This window comes from Berghia stephanieae, chromosome 5 (assembly GCF_034508935.2).
Source record: "Berghia stephanieae isolate SIO BIC M18660-M18661 chromosome 5, UCSD_Bste_1.3, whole genome shotgun sequence".
Lineage (NCBI taxonomy): Eukaryota > Metazoa > Mollusca > Gastropoda > Nudibranchia > Aeolidiidae > Berghia > Berghia stephanieae.
Window position 1 is genome coordinate 69,886,080 of NC_088364.1, and position 6,336 is coordinate 69,892,415.

Here is a 6,336-nt window from a genome sequence, read left to right on the forward strand (position 1 = left end):
AAGATGACAATCCGAACTATTGTGAGCTGCTGTCAGACAATAAAAGCACACAAAAGTCAAAGCAATTATCATCCTAATAACGATGGTAGAGTAGCTTTAATGATTCATGGGAAAAAAAATCGAATAAAAGGGAGATTAATCGCCGGCGAACAAGTGATAGTAAACGAAATGGGAGAAAAAACGGGGTTGGGGGGGGGGGGGGGGGGCGAGAAACAAAACAAAACACAAATACAAAGGAAAAAAAAAAACAAAATAACAAACAAACCAAAACTAAAAGGTGCTGGGGGCCGCTTGGCAAAAGTCAATTTATATGAAATGGTAGTTGGACTCCATTTACTTGAGGAGTACAATACAGCTTTTACAATAGTTTTGAACATAGAACAATAGACAGTAGAAATGCGCTGTATAGATAAACTGCGTGTATTTACTTGCATTGCATCTTTTTTTTTAATTTATTCCAAAAGGTGATCACTTTGTATTCTTTAACTGAAATAATCAGCATGTCGATTTTTTTTCTTTTTAATTGTTACTTTCCATAAAGACAGAGAGGGTCCTCTGATGTCTATTGAAGGTGTATGATTTTTACTTTGAATTATTATCACATTCAATTTGGAAGAAAATGGTTTAATTTCTTCTTACTCTGTTAACAACAGAGCATAACAGTCCAACAGAGCATATCATTCCACCAGAACATATCATCCCAATAAAACATATCATCCCAACAAAACTTATCATCCAATTAAACATATCATCCCAACAAAACATATTATAATCCCAACAAAACTTATCATCCCAATAAAACATATCATCCCAACAGAAAATATAATCCCAATAAAACATATCATCCCAACAAAACTTATCATCCAATTAAACATATCATCCCAACAAAACATATTATCATCCCAACAAAACTTATCATCCCAACAGAACATATCATCCCAACAGAAAATATAATCCCAACAAAACATATCATCCAATTAAACATATCATCCCAACAAAACATATCATCCCAATTAAACATATCATCCCAACAAAACATAATATCATCCCAACAAATCACTTCATTCCAACAAAACATATCATCCCAACAGCACATACCATCCCAACAGAACATAATATCATCCCAACAAATCACACACTCATCCCAACTAAACATACCATCATCAGGCGTTTCCTGTCCATCATCCAGACTACAAAAATCATAACGATTCTACAAAATGGCCATTTTTACTGGGAATGTCCATTATAATGCCTCCTTCTCATGGACCATCCTCCACGCCCCCCCCCCCTACCCCCTTTTCTAACGGGCCTGCAATCCATCCATCTTCTCATGTTCTCTAGTTGCACATAATCTGTTGTTTTATGGCTGTAAATGTGAAATATGTCTAGTCTATAAGATTGTTTTTTCGGACGGTAGAAGCATGGCCTTTAAAATAAAATTTGATTAAACCAATCAAAACTTCCTCTACAATTTAGGTTAATTCCTTATTTAAATCAAAGACTCAAATCGAGAAGGGGAAAGATTATTATTAACCAAGCTAAGATGAAGTGTCCGATGAACTAAAATAAAAACTCTAAAACACCGTTATAAATAGAAACTAGCATTAAATTGGAGGCGTGGAGGGGGGGGGGGGGGGGGGGGGGGGGGGGGGGGGGGCGAAAGAAAGAAAAACGATGTACAAAGAAATTGACGTTTGTTTTTTGTTTGTTTGTTTGTTTTTAAATTTTTTTGTTATGTCCTTCCAAATGAGGAAGTCAATGGTAGAAATATGTTATGGTGAATATCAGATTTCTGAACTCATGCGTGAGGGTTTTTGAGCAAGTTCCAAATGCCTGTGCGCGACCTTGGGAGCGTGCATTGAGAGAAGGTTCAATATTCTAAACGCAGGAATTTAAGAAATCTTTTATTTATACCATCTCCATTGACCACAGCATATTAATACGTATCAAAATATATTCTTTTATAAAATGATAGGTTCTCTGTGCGGTCTATGTGGTCTAAGTGGTATGACACTCGCGTCGGATCGGAAGGTCCTGGGTTCGAGCCCGCGCTCGGCCATAGTGGCGTCCTTGGAAAAGGCTCTTTACTCACATTCTCTCACCGTACTTCAGGTGGTAAAATGAGTACCTGGCCATTAACAGCGTTGTCTTTGTCCGAAAAATTGTAATATCGCCTAACAGGCGTTATGTCCCGTCCTACATGTTAAATGTTGCTGTTGACCAGGGACCTCTTGTAAAGCGCTTTGAGCACGTTTAGTGGATATTGCTCTATATAAAAGCTCAATTTAATTTAATTTAAATTTAATTTAATTCTCAATTTTAACGATTTGACATCAAGAATTAGGTTTTGGTCTGAAAATCATTACGCGTCAAAATCTATTTCAAGTTAAAACAAACCTGATGCGTACCGGAGAAAAGTTTGTTTTGAACTCCGACGTTTCTTTTTACAAAGGATGATAGGACGCCTCATAATTTTTTCTATTTTTCCATAGTAAGATCGGTTTTCCCAAAAACAAAAGCAAAGAGGTATAACAATGAGGTTTTGACAAAAATAATAATGATATCGATAATAGCGTTGCTGTTGGTCAGGGACCCTTTGTAAAGCGCTTTGAGCACATTTAGTGGATATTGCGCTACACAAAAGCTCTTTTTATTATATAAAATTAATAAAAAAATTTTTGGTTAAATTTTTGCAAACTCATGTCCCCTTTTAGAAATATCTTTAAAGATAACTAACAATTAATGGAAAGATTCCAAACAGAATTGGTGAAACCCGCCGAAGCGTCCAAGTCAGGTGATTTGGGAAACGATAGACAACGAAGTTCAATACGTTATATCAAAGTGCACAAATGTATACACGCAATTGATGCACTTTCAAACGCATGCAAATGCACGGCCCATACAAACAAACGCACGCAAACACACACACACACACACACATAAACACACACACACACACACATACACACATATGACCAGTGACTAACAAATAAAATATCTGTGACCGCTACCATATCAAATGACATTATTATTAAAAGAAGGTCCTGAGAGACGGTCTGTACCAGAACCAGATCCAGAACTTTCCCTGTAATCAGAGACAGTAAAGTCCACAGAGAAATTATGGCTGCGTCCATAGTTACGGCAAAGGAGATAATTCCATTACCCGCACGTGAACTGTTTTACTCCAGCAATATTGAATAGTCCGTTTCATATTCTGTCTCAACTTGAGATCTTTCAAGTGTAAGCACTAGTTTGTTGGGTTATAGGAAAGGGAGGCGGGGGGGGGGGGGGGGTAATAATGTGTTGGGATAAGGACCGGCATCTATTCATCAGGTTAGATAGATAGATAGATAGATAGATAGATAGATAGATAGATAGATAGATAGATGATAGATAGATAGATAGATAGATAGATAAAAGGGAGTAAGGAAAGCAGAAAACATTGAAAATAAACCTATTGATGGCTAAGTGAGTATTTCAGGATTCATTATGATAGACTAGTACAATATAAGGAAGGGGAAAGTGTATCTGCTTGTAAATATGCGTATCATTTATAGCTATGACAATAGGGAGCTATCGGTTAGGTGCTTTTAGCGTTTCGGTCCTGTTCCCCTGGTATGGCCATATTACAAGACAGGGAGACCAATTATGGCAGGTGACCCGTAAACGCTACCTAGAGACATCGGGCATGCGCATTGTGATGTACCATTGGTACCGAGGCCCTATTTGGGTCCAATTTCCAACATCGGCCACGTGCAGGGGTCTGAAAATGGCTTCCCCAGGGCAGCTTCGTCCCTTTTGGGAGTTAATTTTATTAATTTCCGTTTTGTAAACGAGGGTACGCTGTTTGTCCTAAGAAATTTTTGGGGCGCAAAATTTGTCGAATTAGCAGGTTAGGGGTTATTACTAGGTGGTAAATGTATCAAACGAGAGAGGTCGAGAAGACCTTCTGCTGGTCGGTATTTTGTGGGCCTGAGCAGAAAATAAAGTTTGTTGGTTGGGGTTTAAAGTGCCAGATTAAAGAAGAAATTTGGGGGGGCGCTGAAAAGTTTCGAAACCCCCCCCTCCCACCCCCCCCCCCCTCCCCCCCCCCCCCCGCGTCCCCTTTTTATTGAGAGATTAATGATTAAGGAAGGAAAGATAACAGTCAAAATGGTGTGTTTTGTCCGCATAATGGCAAGATATATGAAAACAAAAAACCTTTGAAATGATGAAGATTAGTGGGAATACGTGGGTTTCAATTAAAATTTAATTATCTATTGCCACCAATTCTGTGGGTGTGTTTTTTATGGTGTTATTTTATAATGGCAGCGTGGCTCAGCGGTTGGTTTTTTGCTTGCAGAAAGGTACCGCGTTTGATCACTCGCCGTTGCATGTGTGGCTTGAGCTAGTCACCTAGCTTAGCTCCTATGCGGCGCTGCACTGGGCTGACGCCCGGGTTTTATCATTCTTTCCTGGAATAATCCTAAAGAAAAATTTCCCCGTAGGGATGAAAAAGGGAATTTATTTTTTTATCATTTATTTATTTGGTATGTTCAATAAACGCTCACCATTTCTGCCGCCAACGTATGTCAAATAATAATAATAATAATAATAATAATTAATAATAATAATAATAATAATAATAATAATAATATAATAAATAATAATATAATATATAGTAATAACAATAATAAATAATAAAAAATATTAATAATAATAATAATAATTAATAATAATAATAAATAATAATAATACATGTTTTAAGTATAACGGAGCTCCCTTGTCAATGATTTAAAGTGATTTATAATTTTGGAGTCTATGATTATAAATTTTTTTAATTGTTCCATGTGTTAATTGTCTTTCTAATCATTTTTTTTCTCTCCAAATTTTAAAAGGTGTGGTATGCATAATGACGGTTATTATCAAAACATAAATTTGATCACGACCGGGTATCGTCGCTTGAATTCCTTACAAAAAAGTTTATGAACGGTAACTACTCGATCAGCGTTCTCGGTTGGAAATACATAGCAGAAAACGGTAAGGGCTGCCTGAAGCCGGTGATCGTAAAATACTAACGAAAGAGTGAAAAGGAAAGGCTTCGTAGGGAACAAAAACAGACAATGGACGTTTCGGTACAAACCCTTCGTCAGCACAACAATAACAAATAAACGTGGAAAACAAAAAAATATAATAAAAATAACTTGTCTCGTATGTATTCAATGGTGGTTGCAGTATGAATGAATACTGCTTGTTTTCCACGTTTATTTGTGTATTGTTGTTCTGACGAAGGGTTTGTACCCGAAACGTCCATTGTCTGTTTTGTTCCCATACGAAACCAAATACGTAGCAGTGGCAGTATGTAGTGTGGGTACCGCGTTCACCAGTGGGCGATAGATACTCAGGGGTGAGATTCAATTTGGACACAGGGCAATGCGGATTATGGGATGTCAAGGGGGCGTATAAGGGTGGATGGGAGCGCATAAGAGGCGTAAAAGCGGTGAAGTCGACGATTAAAGTGGCGCGTAAGAGCCCTGGATACTTCACTCAAGGCACATCTTAGCGATTGTCATCTTGTCTCGAAGCACTCAGCCGGAAAGTCACGAAGAACTCTCGCAGATCGAAGTTTGATAAAGTAGCTAAGATGCGTAGTCACGTTCTAGTGCTTATACCCCCCCCCACCCCCCCCCCCCCCCCCCCCCTTCTCCGTCTTTTTGATCTTTCAGACTCGGAGAGGTAATTAATTCTTTTCAAGTGTAAGGACATAAAAAGAAAACAAAATTTGACCATTTATGGTCCTGGTCACTGCAAAGTCAAATTAGAAGAAGGGGGGTTAAGGGAGGGGGGGGGGGGGGGCAAAACAAAAACAGAAAAAAAAAAGAATATGGAACCAATCAAAATTAGACCCATCTTCAGGCAAAGTGTTTTGTAGAGTAGATGGATTACAATGAGAATTTAATTAAAATTAAAGCAACACACTTAAGAACTCTACTTTGGGCCATGATTAGCAGCTTTTATGAATGGCGAAAGAGGGAAGGGGGGGGGGGGGAGGAAGGGGGTGGAGTAGGAGCAAGGTGATTCGAGTTCGAACTTTCTTTCTTCTTTGTGCATGATTTTTTTTTTTTTTTATTTGGTTTGGATATCATGCTTTCGTAAATACTATTCCTCTTGCCTTTTATAAATTACATCCTTTCTGTACTGAATTGAGACATTTTAAAAGAAGTTATCGGTTTCATCCTTCAGAGTTTAGTATTAAACAAATTAGTGAGTGGATACAGGTACAAAATTGTGCTGTGGGTTTAGGTCTGAAAACGTCTGTATGAAACTCCTCGGGAGGTCTGAAGTTCGAGCCCCAGT